A 19,246-nucleotide genomic window follows, 5' to 3' on the forward strand; every position below is an offset into this window, starting at 1 on the left:
ATTTATTTATATGTTTGCTTTTTCTGTTTTCACCACTGGAATAAAAGCCAGGGGCAATGGCAATGTCCTTAACAGCATGGCATGTGAAAATTAACTATACAAGATAAAGTATCAATAGCTATTGGCTTTCAAACGAAGAAAAGATAGCTCTAGAAGGAGGAGGTAACCAAGAAAATTTCCTGGAGGGAGTTATATTTGCCTTGATACAGAAATAAAAGATGTCAGCATCATGATAGAATGATATGCTATTAATTTTATTTCTCAAATATCCTTCAAACCCATTGCCTCTCCATGTTTATAGCTATTACCCTGATACAAACTACAGTTGTCTTGCTTGCTGTCTTTATATACTTACCACTTAATTTCTCCCTCTCCCTCTGTTTCACTTTGTGTAAACCCAAATGTGGTATTTAAATGCTAATCAGAATATGTGGATGCTAAAATTTTAAATCTTGATTTAACTATTTCTGAACTACTAAAACTGACACATTAACTTTGCTGCCTTGGTGAAAACAGAAGGGCTAAAATGAATGTTCTTCTGATTAATTTTCTCAAGAGTGCCATGCCTCAACTCTGACAGCTCATCTTGCTGTTAGTCAATAACCTTAACGAGCACAGTAATTACAGTCAATCATGTCTGCTTTAGTTCATTGATTACTTTGTTATTTCTTTTACAACTTGTTAATGAAAATTCCCAGCACAGACATCCTGGGTGACACTTCTTTTATTAATTAACTACCCTATCAGTCCCTTCACTATATTAAAACACCAAAGCATCTTGTATTGATAGTTCTAGAAACAAATTGGTCTTGCAGCTTTAAAAAAAATCAAAATCATTTTCAGGGCCATGGGATTTTGAGCATAGCCACAGTTACTGTCATAATTATGATGTGCTGTCTTTTCTTTTTCCTGCCTTTTTCTATAAACTTTAGTTAAAATGCTATCCTACAGAAAATTAAGGAAAGGGTCTATTTCTTGAATTAGATGGAATATCAACCTAGAGAACAAGAACAAAAGCAGCAGCGCAACAGCATAGCAAGGCATCCGAAACAGGAAAACATGATGGACCTCTTCCTAAACACAGCTGAGACAGCTCTGGGCATGACTCAAAAATAACCCAGAAACACATCAGGAGCTGATTTCTGGCACTAAGGCAGTAGGAATTTAAGCTACTGGAATCTAGGTATCTAAAATAATATGAGACCTCATTTTATAATACAAGTGTTGAAATAAAAATTTTAACAACATAAAGTTTTCAAGTAAATAGTAACAGTTTTTAATCATTTTAACTGTGTAGTAAATGGTATACAGTGCATATTGCATTTTAGGTAGGCTCTATTTCAATTTTAGCAGTGAGCAAGTTAAAAGAAAAAGAACCAAGCAACAATAAGAGCTGAGCCCAATCGAAATAGCTTGGTGGCTAATGAAATACAGTTAACTTGTATTTAATTAGAACCAGTTACAATATCTAAGAACCAACAATCTAGAGAGTGGGGCACTGCAGCAGGAGCCTCCACCCAGCAATGTCACTCTGTGTTAGGTGGCGGTAATGCCCTGTTTCAGGTGGTTCAACTAAAAACACCCAACCGGAGGCATAAGTTAGAGCCACAGTCCAGCACACTGGGCAGAAAGCCAGTCACCTAGACTAAACGAACCTGGTGGAAAGTTAGATGGAAGGCTATGATTCAATGGACACAAAATTGCTCAGGCTTCAGCCAGGCACACCAGATATGGGACTAAAATTCTGGCTTCCAGCTACAAGGTAGATTCATTTGGAAATAGGATCTGACTACAGCTATAGATTGCAAACATTACAATCTACACAGGTGAAAAAGTTTGGGGTAGGCATTCTTCATATAATAAGGTTTAGTTCTTCTCAAGTATTCAGTGTATTTACATAATACATGTTTAGTTCTTCTCAAGTGATCAGTGCAAATACTTATCCTGTCCTGAGCTGTAAGAACCCTTTTCATACAAATATTCTTAGGAATAGGTATCTTAACTGACTGCCAATCGTCAGCTGAATAAGCAGAACCTTTACTATATGGCACCTAGATATGAATAATCCTTGTTTGGGTGGGCTACTCCTTTCAGTAATACAAACATGAGTTTAATGTTTTATTTTCAGAATCAGATTTAATTTCAGATTGTCAAATACAGGAATATTAACACTTACCATGTGCAAACTAGGAACTTATGTGTCAGAAATTATGCACAAAAAAAAACTAACTTTAAGTTTTCATTAAATGAATGAATGTATTTGCTCATGTATATTCAGTGTTTATGAACTTGATTAAAATCCTTCCTATGGGTTTATTATGACACAGAAACACTGCATAACCCAGAGTTTTACTTGAGGAAAAGGAAAGAGAAGGGAGAAAAAAGCTACATTTTCCCCCAAAATTTTTTCAGTTTTCTGATAAGCAATTTAATCTCATGACCCTAAATAGTAGCTTCACTGTGAATAAATGTTTTGTCCACCTTTTAAAACATTATAAACCAAGTATCAGCTATGTCAGAAACTTCTGGTTAGCCTTGCCCCTGATTCCCATCACACCTGTGGAAGATAGTTCCTGGCAGGCCATAACAGCCTCACATTGTCAGCGTCACACCACACATCCTTCACGGTTTGGGCTTCTCCAATACCGCAGAGGAGAGGGGGAACCCACTCAGGATGTGCATATCCATAGACGTTCCCAGGATTGAGTGTCCAGGATTAAGACACAACCAGTGAGGGTGAACTGCTCCCTCCAGTTGACCCCCACGTAGAGAATTCTAAGGGGCATTTTACACAATCCTCAGAAGGTTCTGGGTCGTATTAAGTCACAGTTGGACTCAATAGTGACTCTGACAATGCAAGTTTATAAGATGATTTTCTCTTTTCCTCATCCTGCCCAGTCTCTCTTCCCTGCTCCCTGGTGCTACCACCTAAATAAACTACCTAGACACAAGTCCCTATCTCAGGCTTTTGCTTTCAGGAAGAATCCAAGTCAAGGCTTGGAATGGGTTCCCCCTCTCCTCTGCGGTATTGGAGAACCCCACTGTAAACAGTGAAAGATGTGTGGTGTGACGCTGACAATGTGAGGGTGTTAATGGCCTGCCAGGAACTATCTTCCACAGGTGTGATGGGAATCAGGAGCGAGGCTAACCAGAAGTTTCTGCTATAGCTGATACTTGGTTTATAATGTTTTAAGCCACTTGGAGTCAAATGGGCCTAGAAAGCAGGTCCTTGGGATGATACTCTTGAATCAGATCACTGATCCAAATGGAAGTAAGAGCCTACTGCTGGTGAGTTGCATGTGGCATCTCACCTCTTATGGGGTAAGATGAAGTTACAGGTGAGAGAACTGACTGCCAGCATCTAATCCCAATTCTGCATTTACTGACTTCATGCAGGTAATTTTCAAATGGCCATGGTTAGGAGTATTCACAGCACAAAAATTGTCAAACACTACAAATCAGGGCTACCCCTTTCCCAGCATTCTCTTGAAAGGACTAGATGTTTGGGAAGCAGCTACAGAAGTTTGGCCAATACTCCAGTTTTTAGCTCTTTTCTTTCCATACCCCATTTAAAGAGGTAACCTGATAACTTTTCCAGGATTTATGCTATAAATCACCAATTCCAAGGCTGCTCCTGTTCTAGCATATAAATCAGCTGCTTCCACTATGGTCAACCTTGTATCCAAATGCAATAAATCTCTTTTTAGCAATTAAAAATTCTTCTATAGTGTAGTTTGGGAAAGTTTCTAAATATCCAGTACATTGTGGTCTGCTAGTGCTCAAGTGAGGTTTCCACAAACATAAACAGGTAATACATATTAGTCACATTCTATTTTTATAAAATTATATCATTTGTACTCTGACTACAATTTATTTTCAAACTTTTTATCTCTCAGGGCACATAATACTTGATAAGACAATGGGTCTACAGTCTCTATGTGAGTCATTTAACTATGTACCCACCTAGTAAAAATATTAATTTATTATGTTGCTTTTAAATAGTAATATCTGCCTGTCTATTATACTCTAAGGGCAAGAGACTTTTCTTTCTCCCAATTTCCCTATCTTTCCAAATACCAATTCCAAAATAAAAGCATATAAATATACTAAGGAGAATAAATTTTTCTTTTCTGATTGGTTATCTTTCCGTGGGGTGTGGAGAAAAGGGAACCCTCTTACACTGTTGGTGGGAATGCAAACTAGTACAGCCGCTATGGAAAACAGTGTGGAGATTTCTTAAAAAACTGGAAATAGAACTGCCATATGACCCAGCAATCCCACTTCTGGGCATACACACTGAGGAAACCAGATCTGAAAGAGACACGTGCACCCCAATGTTCATCGCAGCACTGTTTATAATAGCCAGGACATGGAAGCAACCTAGATGCCCATCAGCAGATGAATGGATAAGGAAGCTGTGGTACATATACACCATGGAATATTACTCAGCCATTAAAAAGAATTCATTTGAACCAGTCCTAATGAGATGGATGAAGCTGGAGCCCCTTATACAGAGTGAAGTAAGCCAGAAAGATAAAGAACATTACAGCATACTGACACATGTATATGGAATTTAGAAAGGTGATAACGATAACCCTATATGCAGAACAGAAAAAGAGACACAGAAATACAGAACAGACTTTTGAACTTTGTGGGAGAATGTGAGGGTGGGATATCTCAAAAGAACAGCATGTATACTATCTATGGTGAAACAGATCACCAGCCCAGGTGGGATGCATGAGACAAGTGCTCCGGCCTGGTGCACTGGGAAGACCCAGAGGAATCGGGTGGAGAGGGAGGTGGGAGGGGGGATCGGGATTGGGAATACATGTAAATCCATGGCTGATTCATATCAATGTATGACAAAACCCACTGGAAAAAAAAAATAATAATAAAAAAAAAAAAAGATAACAAGATCTAAAAAATAAATAAATAAATAAAAGCATACAGATACCCAGAATACTTGCCAGTCTCTAGAGCAAGAACAAACCATGCTCTTCTTTCTCCAGCAAGCTTCCTTTACACCCTCCAACCACTCCTTAAGATTGTCCATTTTCCCACACCCTATGGTGAAGAACAGGGAAGCCTGACCTGCTGCAGTCCATGGGGTTGCAAAGAGTCAGACAGATTGAGCAACTGAACAACAACACTTTCATAGTGATAGACGCTCTGCTTGTTTTCAGTTCCCCTACAATAAAAAAAACTGCAACAGGAGACTTCCTTGTCAGTCCAGCGGCTGAGACTCCATGCTTTCAATACAGGGGGCACAGGTTTGATTGCTGGTCATGGAACTGAGATCCCACATACTGGTTGATGGGTCCAAAAATAAATTAATTAATTAAAAAGAAAAACACTGCAACAAGAACTCTTGTAGTAATACTCAGGATAGTGTTACTTACTGTAACCAACAAACCCAAAATTTTAGTACTCTCAGCTCCAAATCTACTATTGTCTTGTGATACTGGAGCTGGAACTCAGCACGCCCTCCTTCACCAGCTGGTTTTCTGTTAGCTTCTTCCAAGGACACTCGAAGGCAAGAGAGTAGGTGGAATTTGCTTTTTCCTATTTCCTTGCTGTTCATACAGCTCAGCCCAACAACGGTTCTTCATTCCTTGAATCAGCAATAGCTGTTCCAGGTTCAGCTCCTTCACAGTCCCAGAAATGTCCGGTCTGCATCCTTCATCCCAACAGAACTCTCTCCTCAGACAACTGAGTCCTGGCTCCACTGGACCAGCTTGAAGGTTTTAAGAATGCCTCTTCTTGCCTTTGTTCCCCCAAGGGTGATAGCTGTGCCTGTATTCCCTCTGGTTTCCTTATTTTCAGCCCTCCAATGCCAATTTAGCCATTTCCTAATAGTGAATTATTTTTACTAAACCTCCCTGTATTTTTTTTATTTTTTGACTAGATGCTGGACATACATATACAGTTGATTGGCATTAATTATGCTATAAAGTCACCGTGAACACTGAACTAGTGAACCATTGCTCCTGGGAGAAATACAGTTGCTGTGAGTCTGTGGTCACAATATTTCCACTACGATCAATATTTACTTCTTGTTTTATGTGTGCTTCTGTTAAAAGCATCTTACTTAATATATTCTTTTTTTTTAGCAACTGTTTATCTTCTATCAACCCAATTTCCATTTTAAGTGTTTGAGGAAGAACAGTTTAAGAGGACTCCGTGGCTGTTTCCACCCTTTCCGCGGCCTGAGCAGTGTGAGCTGCAGACCTGTGTGAAGCGGCAGGCTGAGCGCTCCATCCTTCAGGGGGAACCACTGAACAGGCAGAGAAGGCACCCGCACACCTTGCGACCAGTCCAATACCTCAGGCTGAGGAGAAGTGAACTCTGGAGCTGAAGTAGTCCATTTACCCTGAAATTCCTCCTCAGTCACACCTTCTCAGCTGCTGCCTGCTCTTCCTTTTCAGGATACCTGTAGAAGCAGAGATGAGGCATGACTTCCCGGGGGTGTTCCACGCACGTGCAGAACTTCCCAGGTGAGCATCCACTGCATTCGGCCCACTAGGTGAGTTCTGTGTTACACAGAGCAATGGTAGGCAGGTTAACATAGGCTTCTGTGAGAGGCTGGTAGTCAGCCCTGGGATCAGTAAACGCCAGAAATCATGGCTCCTAGAACACTGCATGTATCTGGTTAGTGAAGGCTCCAGGAGTGAAGCAGCCGACAATAGAAGTGGCAGCAGTAGCAGCGTCAAACTTCAACAAAGCTCGCTGGCCAGTGTTCCTAGAGGATATAACACCGACATCATCTGGGTTTTCAATGGCAACAACGCACAAGCTGCCAACGGAATCTTCTCCCAGGCTCTCTTCAGATCTATGATTTAGATGCCATCATTTTTGTAGATGTACTGTTCCATGTGGAAGTCAAGGTTGGTGCCACCTAAGTGGGTTCCTACTGCAAGGAATTTGAGGACATTCTCCTCCTTCATTTGCAGAATGAAATTCATTTGAATTCTTGACCAGTAGCCCTATAACTCATATCTGAAAAAGCTTATGTAACACAAATATCTTCCCCATAAAACACATCACAGATTCCTTGCACTTAAGAGCACTAGAGAGCACTTGAACACTATACATATGTGGGAGTCATTTTAGATAGTGAAATCACTATCAAAAGGCACAAAATTGGGATTTCCCTGGTAGTCGGGGGATTAAGAGTCTGCCTTCCAAAGAAGAGTACACAGGTCAAATACCGGGTCAAGGAACTAAGATCCCACAAGGTGCAAAGCAAATAAGCCAGCATACCACAACTAGAGAACCCAAAGGCCACAAGAAACATCCCCTGTGGTGCAACTAAGATGTGACACACACAAATAAATAGGTAAATATTTTTTAAAGCTGTGGAAATGTGTAATATTAAGGCTTTTGAATATGTATTAATATGTTTTCCAGTAGTCATGTATGGATGTGAGAATTGGACTGTAAGAAAGACTGAGCACCAAAGAATTGATGCTTTTGAACTGTGGTACTGGAGAAGACTCTTGAGAGTCCCTCGGACTACAAGGAAATGAAACCAGTCAATCCTAAAAAATTAATCCTGAATATTCATTGGAAGGGTTGATGCTGAAGCTGAAGCTCCAGTACTTTGGCCTCCTGATGCCAAGGACTGACTCATTAGAAAAGACCTTGATGCTGGAAAAGATTGAAGGTAGAAGGAGAGGGGGACAACAGAGGATGAGATGGTTGGATGACATCACTCATTCAATGGACATGAGTTTGAGCAAGCTCCGGGAGTTGGTGATGGACAAGGAAGCCTGGCATACTGCAGTCCATGGGGTCACAAAGAGTCGGACATGACTGAGTGACTAAATTGAATATCTAGTATGATAAATACCCCCTCTTTGCTCTTCTTTTTTAAGGCTAACTTAGCTATTCTTATACCTTTATTATTCCATGTAAATTTTATAGTAGGTGTATCAAGTTCTTTAAAAAAAAAGCCAACTATTATTTTAACTGGCATTGCAATTAGCTTACACATTAATTAAGGGAGAATTGACATATTTATTAACATGTTCCATCCAACATGGGGGGGCATGCATGCTAAGTCGCTTTAGTCGTGTCCAACTCTGTGCAACTCTATGGACTGCAGCCTGCCAGGCTCCTCCGTCCATGGGATTCTCCAGGCAAGAATACTGGAGTGGTTTGCTGTGCCCTCCTCCAGGGGATCTTTCCAACCCAAGGATCCAACCTGTGTCTCTTAAGTAGACCTGCACTGGCAGGCGGGTTCTTTACCACTAGCACCACCTGGGAAGCCCCCAACATGGGATATTACTCTATTTATTCAGCTTAAATAATTCAGCTTAAATATTCAGCTTAAATGTCTTGGGGTTTCAAAGTTTTTGCCACAGAGATTTTGTGTATTCCTTGATGCATTAGAAATATTGTCACATTGTGAATGGATCTTTTTATTATATTTTCTAATTGGCTGTGATGGGTACAGTGAAGCACTATTAATTTTGCAAGCAGATCTCATATCTCTCTAGTCAAAGCTATGGTTTTTCCAGTAGTCATGTATGATGTGAGAGTTGGATCATAAGGAAAGCTGAGCGCCGACAAATTGATGCTTTTAAATTGTTGTGTTGGAGGAGACTCTTGAGAGTCCCTTGGACTGCAAGGAGATCAAACCAGTCAATCCTAAAGGAAATTAATCCTGAATATTCATTAGAAAGATTGATGTTGAAGCTGAAGCTCCAATACTTTGGCCACCTGATACGAAGAACTGACTCCCTGGAAAAGACCCTGATGCTGGAAAGGATCAAAGGCAGGAGGAGAAGGGGACAACAGAGGATGAGACGGTTGGATGGCATCACCGACTTGATGGATATGAGTTTGAGAAAGCTCTGGGAGTTGGTGATGGATAGGCAAATCTGGCGTGCTGCAGTCCAAAGGGTCGCAAAGAGTTGGACTCGACTGAGCTACTTAACTGACTGACTGACCGATTTCATATCTGGCAATCTCACAGAACTTTCCTTAGTTTTACATTTCTTGGTTGATTCCTATGTCATCTACAAACGATAACAGTGCTCCTTTTATACTCTGCCCTCTGTTCCCTCAGATATACCAGCCTGGGCCACTCTGAACTTGGCTCAGTTCAGACAAACATTTTCTCTGACAAGTCTTACCTAATTGCCTGGCCTCATATACAACCATCAGTCCTTGTTCCCCAACTAAGTTAAATGCCAAGTTAAATGTACCAACCACATGCTTCTTTCTGTATACCTCTATTATAGAACTTAACATATTGCATTAAAATTATGCATTCACATATTTCTCCACAAAAGAAATGAACTCTATCATATCTTACCCATGCTTATCCACCTAGGACCAAGCATGGTATCTAACACATAATATTCACTCAATAAAAGGTTGATAAGTAAATGAATAAATGTAATAGGCCAAAGTATTGCACACTGCTCACTCAGCACATGGAGAGAACAGATAAATATAAATATAATCACTTAAGTGAGTAACTCATGCTAAACAGCTTTCTTGGAGTTAATAAACATATGTCCAAAATCCCCAAAATTATACAATGTAAGAATAAAGCCTAATTGTGCTTCCTTTATTTTTCAGTTAGTATTTTAAGTTATGATGCCTAAGAACTAAGCACATTCACAGATTACAAAAAAATATTAAATAAGCTTATAATTAATAGTACACTAATATATGTTTTTCCCTGAAAATTTCTAGGAAAGTTGTAATATTATAATGACAATAAAAATAAACTTACTTTACCAAAGATAACTTCCTCTGAGAGAGATTTTTATAAGTTTGAGTTTTAAAAAAGAAGAAAATAGGAATCTGAGATAATGCCTTCTTAAAACACCTTTTCCATAAAAATTTAAATTTTAAAGGTTAAATATAATTGTAGGAAAAAGTAGAGCCAGTTTGCCATTAACATAAAATGTAAATAACTTAAGCATTATTAGTCACAAAAATGCAAAGCTAAAACCAAGAATCTCAGCAACTGTACAAAGATGGCTCTAGAGTTAAATAAACACTAATAGTGCTTCTAATAGCAATATCTAATAGTTATTGACAATTTATGTCAGACATTATTCTAGCACTTTATATATAATGTAATGCTCATATCTATAAATTATAATTTAAGTATAATGTAATGTTCACATTTAATTAGATATTGTTAGATTATTAGTTTGTTAGATGAGCTAGTCTAAGCTCAAAGGTATTTATTTTCCAAAGACAGAAAGCTAATAAATGCTGAGGTGGTTTGTCTGGTTCCACAGGTCCTCCATCAACCCCTATGTTTAAGTAAGCAAGCACCTCTGTGCTGAGATCCAAGGCAAGGAGTAGGTCAAGTACCTGTTCAATTACTTATGATAGTCTCCAAATTCCTGCCTTTAAGGGTTTTAAGATAGAAGCTGAAGAAGACTGTGAAAATATTTAATGGAAGAAACAAATCCAAAAGACACTGAACAGCAAAAGGGTCAGTAAGCTGAGGAGACAGGAAGTATGCAAGCCTGAAAAGGAGGCCTCAGAAGGAGAAGACATGAAATGGAAAACACAAAATTGTAACAAATTAACATTTTTAGGCACCAGCAGTTGTCTGCTTTACAGTTTCACCAAATTTGTCTATGCCTCTTTGACAATATGAAAAGATATTGTCAAAGACAATATAATAAGACAATACAATATTGCAAGCAAGGAACTGCTCTCTCATCTCAACTTCTAAAAAGATAACCTTCCATAGTACAAATGTGGAAAATAAAGAGAATGAAATTATGAACTTCTAAGCTATTAAGCAGTCTTTAAATAGTATGTTTACAACATACTTTTAATGACTTTTACAAAGTACTTTTATTCCATAATGGTAAGTCCAAAAAGACCAAAGTTTCAAATTGTATAGATCATATTTTCTAAAATTTGTAAAAGTGTATATAGGAAAAAATCCTTACAGAAATATTGAGGGAGGACAATTTTAGAAAACAAAAAAAAAAAATTCTTTTATTTTCATCTTTACATCTGGATTTCTAGGTCAAGCCCAGTAATTTGTCAATGTAGTTTTGGCAAAAACACTGGAGGGTACTCTATTAGTGAACAATAGGGTGAAAGTGAAAGTCGCTCAGTCCTGTCTGACAATTTGGGATTCCAAGGACTATACAGTCCATAGAATTCTCCAGGCCTGAATACTGGAGTGGGAAGCCTTTCCCTTCTCCAGGGTATCTTTCCAACCCAGGGATCGAATCCAAGTCTCCTGCATTGCATGGCCTAGTAGGGTAGTTCTCCACTCTCCAAATTTTAATGTGAGTCCTGTATTAGAACCACCTGGTGGTCCAGTAGTTAAGACTTTATACTCCCACTGCATGGAGCCCAGGTTCAATTCTTGATCAGGGAGCTAGATCCCACATGCCACAGCTAAGAATTGGCATGCCACAGCTAAAGATCTTGCATGCTGCAACTATGACCTGGCACAGCCAAATAAATAATGTTTTTAAAACACAATTTAAAAATAAATAAAATAAAGAACCACCATGAGGGCTTATTAAAAAAGGGCTTACTGTATCCCACTCCTAGAGTTTCTGAATCAATAGATTCTGTAGTTCTGACAAGTTCCTAGGTGATGCCAATGCTGCTGGTCTGGGACTCACACTTAAAGAAACACTGTTTTAAATAATTACATATAATTGTTACATATACATATATATTTATATACATAATTTAATTAAAATGTAATTTATTTTACTTATTTTATTATACTACTTTGGTTATTGTTTTCTATTTAATTTACTATCCATAATTAGTATAATTAAACTTTGTGCTTTTTTATAAATCTCCACAGTTACATAGATTTATTAGGTATACCTGTTGTTGTGTGGTATTTTATTCCACACTAAAACAGGAAAAAGAGAGTAGCTGTTTATTTGATTGGTAGATAAAACAACAAATTTGGCTTAACTGTTACCCATGACTAACCAAAGCTGATGAGAGTCTGCCTTCCAGAGAGAACATTTCTTCCCTTGAAGCTTCCTTATTCATTTCTAAATCTCATTTACAAAATAAACAGCTAGATAATAAGAAAAGCAGAAATTTGAAGGCAGGATATCTAATTTTTAAAAATAGAGTTTTAGGAGAAAATGAAAAGCTAAAAGCATTCTCTGACCCTTTCCCTATTCCCTTCTCTTCCACCCCCGACAATGGTACCAGAAATCATTCTCCATAAAATTCTACCCACTTTAAGCCCTGTTCAAAGGAGAATCTCCATCACAGAATGACAGTGATGATCATCCTACAGCATATGACAAATGAGAGCATATGTGCTGGTAAAAAAAAAAGAAAAGCAAAACATTTACAGATCTATTAACTTATTTGCTAAATGAACCATTCTTTATGAGATTTGCTTACTCAGCAGCCTGCATTTTCAAAGTCCTATAGCAGTACACTTCTAAATGTCCTAAAACAAAAATAATAAATAAAATGTTATTCTAAGTTTTTGAACACTCTGTTCTGATTTAATTTCTACATAACTAGATTCAAAGAACATGATAGGAAGGAAGGACATTAATATCCTTTTGAGATTTTCTGATAAGAAAACTATAAACTGTATAAAGTGAAGCTCTAAAGGAATTGCATGGTCAGAAAAGAATAATCTGGCTTATTTCCATGGTGGCTAATATATTAAGAACAAATTTTGAAGCCAGTGTACCAGTTTATGTTCTAGAAAAAGTACCCATATCAAGATTGGGCAACCTTTGGGGATGATAAAAATGCTTTGGAACTAGAAAGTGGTGATGGTTGCCCAACACTATGAGAGTACTAAATGCTACTGAATTGTTCACTTTAAAATGGCTAATTCGGGGGCTTTCTTGGTGGCTCAGTGGTAAAGAATCTGACTGCCAATGCAGGAGACACAGGTTTGATCCCTGATCCAGGAAGATCCCACATGCTGTGGAGCAGCTGAGCCCATGCACCACAACTACTGAGCCTATGCTCTTAGAGCCCACGCTCACATCAAGAGAAGTGAGAAGCCCGCGCACCACAACCAAGAGTGGCCCTCGCTCACCACAACTAGAGTCTGCCCAGCAATGAAGACCCAACACAGCAAAAAATAAACAAATAAAATGAGTAATTTTTGTTTTGTCTTTTTCACCTCAGTTAAAAAAAAAAAAAATACACAAAAGCAAAAACAAAAATCAGCAAGACAACTTTCACAATGTCCACGTCCTTTTAAGATTCTTGCTCCTGACATTTTACAAAAGAAAGAAAACTTTCAAAAGGAAAATATTACATTTCTTATATATAAATCCAATGGCCAAACAATCTTCAATGCTAAACTCTCAAAAGTATTGAGAGAGTCAATTCCTAGGCAGGTTGATAAGAAGTCTGAGGGTCCCCAAAGAGAGAGGGGTCTGGAATTCTCAAGGAGGAGGAAAGGACAAACTTTTTTTCCTCTACATTCCTTAGGATTATATAACAATAATGTATCCTGCTTGAGGACAGTTTCTGGGAAAAAAACACCTTCTGGTTAATCTTGTTATCTTAAAATCTAAATTGTGGGAGTGGGTCTAGTAAGATCTTTACAACCTCCGGACATTCTTTGATTCACTGTAATAACTATTTTTCTGGGCTCCAAAATCACTGCAGATGGTGATTGCAGCCATGAAATTAAAAGACGCTTATTCCTTGGAAGGAAAGTTATGACCAACCTAGACAGCATATTAAAAAGCAGAGACATTACTTTGTAAACAAAGGTCCGTCTAGTCAAGACTATGGTTTTTCCAGTGGTTATGTATGGATGTGAGAGTTGGACTATAAAGAAAGCTGAGTGCCAAAGAATTGATGCTTTTGAACTGTGGTGTTGGAGAAAACTCTTGAGAGTCCCTTGGACTGCACAGAGATCCAACTAGTCCATCCTAAAGGAGATCAGTCCTGGGTGTTCATTGGAAGGGCTGATGCTGAAGCTGAAACTCCAATACTTTGGCCACCTGATGCGAAGAGCTGACTCATTTGAAAAGACCCTGATGCTAGGAAAGATTGAGGGCAGGAGGAGAAGGGGACGACAGAGGATGAGGTGGTTGGATGGCATCACCGACACAATGGACACGGGTTTGGGTGGACTCCGGGAGTTGGTGATGGGCAGGGAGGCCTGGAGTGCTGCAGTTCATGAGGTCGCAAAGAGTCAGACACAACTGAGTGACTGAACTGAACTGAATAACTAATTAAGAGTATATAACTTCATTGCTAACACTAGTGAGGGGGTACTCTTTCTGCCCCTTTCTGATGTCTATGTCAGAAGCTTTCTCTATCCTTTTCACACATTAATAAAACTCTATTACATAAAAGATCTGAGTGATGAAGCCTCATCTCTGGCCCTGGATTGAATTCTTCTCTGGAGGCCAAGAATCCCGGCATCTTCTTGGTTCAGCAAAAACCTTTCAGGATTTAATTAGATTGCTTTCCCCAACCCACCTGTTTCTTCATCTACTCTCCCCTCTCTCTTGGAGTGACAGTCCCACTCTGACTTCACACATGTTATTAGTACTTCTAGAGAAATTCTCAAAAATTTCTAAGTAAAACTTTACACATACATCTGAATGGTACACAGTTTTCAAAAAGAAAATGTCATAAAATCTCAAAAATCATAATTTTTACAACCATTGTTGACTTTATCTTCTTGATGAGTAAAAACCTTGCGTTACTAATTTCACCCAAACTAAGAAGTCATTTTGTGTTCTGAGCACTTACTAATGATATAACTTCTAATTAAAAATGCACTGTGCTTTAGGGTTTAAAAAAAGATATAACCTTTCATTTCAGAGCCCATCAGTGATAGAATGGCCTTATTTCTTACTACATTATTTACAAATAATGAGCCAACAATACAAAAATGGGCAGTGGTTTTATAACCGAGATATTCTAATAGAGTATGAACTTAGATAAAATATCCTCTAATTTACAATCTCTCACACAACATATTAGTTTCTCATTATCTTTTTATTTGTCCATATAACTCTATAAAACCTGACTATTAAAACTGTGCACTATAACTTATCAAGAAAAGATTAAGAAATAGGTTAAAGATGGCAAATTGAGCACACCCTTATCTTCTCTTCCTCTCAAGACTCCAATAAAATTGTGCAGTTAAGCACACAAGTCCAGCTCCTAAATGATCAGAGAGCAAACATATCAAACTTGGAACAGTGTTATGGGAGAAATGCACAGAGATAGGAACAATAGCAGGTTCACAGTCTCGTGATGCCAATTACGTAGTCAAAAAATGTAAATGGCTAGTTACGTGATATAGGTATTTGCTCAAAATGAAAATATAATAATTCAGCAGGAATTGTAATGAATTACCAGTGTACTTGTATTACATACATTTATTTAAATTTTTAATTTAGGGACTTCCCTAGTGGTCCAGTGGCTAACCTCCATTCTCTCAATGCAGGAACCGGGGTTCAATCCCTGGTGGGGGAACTAGATCTCACATGATGCAACTAAGAGTTCGCATGCCAAAACTAAAAGGATCCTGCAAGCTGTAAATAAATTAAAAAAACAAAAACCCCGGACGCTGCAATGAAGATAGAAGATCCTACATGTTGCAAATAAGACCTAGTGCAGCCAAACAGATAAATAAACAAATAGAGCAAAAATTAATAAAATTTTAATTTAAAAATCAGTGAACCAGAGATCAAATTGCCAACATCCACTGGATCATCAAAAAAGCAAGAGAGTTCCAGAAAAATACCTATTTCTGCTTTATGACTATGCCAAAGCCTTTGACTGTGTGGATCACAATAAACTGTGGAAAATTCTGAAAGCGATGGGAATACCAGACCACCTGACCTGCCTCTTGAGAACCCTACATGCAGGTCAGGAAGCAACAGTTAGAACTGGACATGGAACAACAGACTGGTTCCAAATAGGAAAAGGAGTACATCAAGGCTGTATATTGTCACCCTGCTTATATAACTTATATGCAGAGTACATCATGAGAAATGCTGGGCTGGAAGAAGCACAAGTTGGAATCAAGATTGCCGGGAGAAATATCAATAACCTCAGATATGCAGATGACACCACCCTTACGGCAGAAAGTGAAGAGGAACTAAAAAGTCTCTTGATGAAAGTGAAAGAGAGTGAAAAAGTTGGCTTAAAGCTCTACATTCAAAAAACTAAGATCATGGCATTTCGTCCCATCACTTCATGGCAAATAGTTGGGAAAACAGTGGAAACAGGGTCAGACTTTATTTTTCTGGGCTCCAAAATCACTGCAGTTGGTGATTGCAGCCATGAAATTAAAAGACGCTTGCTCCTTGGAATGAAAGTTATGACCAACCTAGATAGCATATTAAAAAGCAGAGACATTACTTTGCCAACAAAGGTCCATCTAGTCAAGGCTATGGTTTTTCCAGTGGTCATGTATGGATGTGAGAGTTGGACTGTAAATAAAGCTGAGTGCCAACGAATTGATGCTTTTGAACTGTGGTGTTGGAGAAAACTCTTGAGAGTCCCTTGGACTGCACAGAGATCCAACTAGTCCATCCTAAAGGAGATCAGTCCTGAGTGTTCATTGGAAGGGCTGATGCTGAAGCTGAAACTCCAATACTTTGGCCACCTGATGCAAAGAGTTGACTCATTGCAAAAGACCCTGATGCTGGGAGGGATTGGTGGCAGGAGGAAAAGGGGACGACAGAGGATGAGATGGCTGGATGGCATCATCGACTCGATGGACATGAGTTTGGGTAAACTCCAGGAGTTGGTGATGGACAGGGAGGCCTGGCGTGCTGCAATTCATGAGGTCGCAAAGAGTCGGACATGACTGACTGACTGAACTGAACTGAACTGAACTGAAAGTTCCATTTTGGAGAAGTTCAGATTAAAAAATAAAATGGCCCATAAAAATTTTCTTTGAAAAATTGCTACTATACTTTGAGTTCAAAAGATTTTATTTTTCCTGAAAGAGTACCAGTTCAAATCACGAAAATCTATTTGAATGTGTCAAAGGCATTTCAAATACAATATACATCTACAGTGGAATTCTGTATCACTCACTCACTTGCAACTTACTCTCCATTCCTAGATCAAACCCACATCCCACCTCAGTGCATTGATCCAACATTTAGGGAAGAAGCTGTCTTTGGCTTGGAGAAGGGCCACAAGGAGGAATTCTGATGGTATATATTCTCTTCTATTGCTCAAAACAATTCAGTTCTTGCCCTAAACTTGTGCTTCCTACTCAGTTTCTCCAAGCTAGGCTTCAACATTATGTGAACTGTGAACTTCCAGATGTTCCAGCTGGATTTAGAAAAGGCAGAGAAATCAGAGATCAAATTGCCAACATCCATTGGATCATAGAAAAAGCAAGAGAGTTCCAGAAAAATATCTACTTCTGCTTCATTGACTATGCTAAAGCCTTTGACTGTGTGGATCACAACACTGTGGAAAATTCTTAAAGAGATAGGAATATCAGACCACCTTACCTGCCCCCTGAGAAATCTGTATGCAGGTTAAGAAGCACAGTTAGAAAAAAAAAAAAAAGAAGAAGAAGAAGCAGCACAGTTAGAACCAGACAAGGAACAACAATATGGTTCCAAATTGGAAAAAGAGTATGTCAAATTGGAAAAGGTGAGTATGTCACCTTGCTTATTTAACTTACGTGCAGAGTGCATCATGAAAAATGCCAGGCTTGGTAAAGCACAAGCTGGAATCAAGATTGCTGGAAGAAATATCAATAACCTCAGATATGCAAATAACACCACCTTATGGAGGAAAGTGAAGAGGAACCAAAAAGTTTCTTGATGAAGGTGAAAGAGGAGAGTCAAAAACCTGGCTTAAAACTCAACATTCACAAAAACGAAGATCATGGCATCTGGTCACTTCATGGCAAATAGATGGGGAAACAGTGGAGACAGTGACCAAATTTATTTTCTTGGGCTCCAAAATCACTGCAGATGGTGACTGCAGCCATGAAATTAAAAGACACTTACTCCTTGTAAGAAAAGCTATGACTAACCTAGGCAGCAAATTAAGAAGCAGAGATATTACTTTACTGACAAAGGTCCATCTAGTCAAAGCTATGGTTTTTCCAGTGGTCATGTATGGATGTGAGAGTTGGACTAAAAAGAAAATTGAGTGCTGAAGAATTGATGCTTTTGAACAGTGGTGTGGCAGAAGACTCTTGAGAGTCCCTTGGACAGCAAGGAAATCAAACCAGTCCATCCTAAAGGAAATCGGTCCTGAATATTCATTGCAAGGGCTGATGCTGAAGCTGAAGCTCCAATACTTTGGCCACATGATGCAAAGAACTAATTCACTGGAAAAGACCCTGATGCTGGGAAAGACTGAAGGCAGGAGGAGAAGGGGATAACAGAGGATGAGATGGTTGGATGGCATCACCGACTCAATGGACATGAGTTTGAGCAAGCTCCGGGAGTTGGTGATGGGCAGGCATGTCTGGCTTGCTACAGTCCATGGGTTCGCAGAGAGTTGGACACAACTGAGTGACTGAACTGAAGTGACTCAGCACTCAGCAAAGGAAGATTGGACCCACCTTCCTTGGAAAGTATCTAACTGAACACATCTTCCTGAGATAATAGTTTAGCAACATCTTTCATTGTTGGAGCATGTTGCCCACAAATATCCCATTATTAGTGCCTCCCATCATTTCAAGTGTTTTAGTGTTTCCTGTCATATTTACTTTTCTTCCTGAGAGACATTCAGGAAAACACCATTTTATCCATCCCATTACATTGCCACTGATGTTTTAGTAACACTTATAAGTGAACATTTTGGGGAGCTTCCTGGTGGCCAGAACCTAAATTTGATGCTGCCCTTTAAACAATACAAAAGAAGAAGTCACAGTCCTTATTCTTCAGAGTTTCCCTTTCCATTAAAAGGCCTCAACTGGACCATTAAGGAGGAGACAGATTTTCAGAAAACACTTACCCTCCACCAGGGAATTTATTTTGTCTCATAACAAAATAAAAACACACTGGGATTGTGTTTATTATGTCCAGCTCAAACTCTTCCAGAAGCAGCGTCAGTTCCTTCTATCAACTATGTAAAACCCACTTATAGACTTGAGCCTTATTAAATAACTCTTTCCCTTTCTCTTTTTCTGGCCAATAAAATTCCCTTAATCTGCATTCAAATATTAATTCTATATTTTAGTTAATTCAAATTAATTGTCTTTTTTTTAAAAAAAAAAGAACCTAAGAACTGTGTGAAGATGGGCTATGACTGTGGTCAAAATCAGTGGGTCATTGGGACTGAA

The 19,246-nt window shown here is 38.7% G+C and overlaps 1 protein-coding gene and 1 pseudogene across 1 annotated transcript in view; both read right to left on the bottom strand.

The window, feature by feature from the left end:
- CTNNA3 (catenin alpha 3) overlaps window positions 1-19,246 on the bottom strand; it is a 1,844,203-nt gene that overhangs the window by 1,812,911 nt on the left and 12,046 nt on the right. The window lies entirely within an intron of this gene.
- Window positions 6,168-6,962, bottom strand: LOC133070589 (small ribosomal subunit protein uS2-like; annotated as a pseudogene).

Source organism: Dama dama, chromosome 15 (genome assembly GCF_033118175.1).
Source record: "Dama dama isolate Ldn47 chromosome 15, ASM3311817v1, whole genome shotgun sequence".
In the NCBI taxonomy this organism is placed as follows: domain Eukaryota; kingdom Metazoa; phylum Chordata; class Mammalia; order Artiodactyla; family Cervidae; genus Dama; species Dama dama.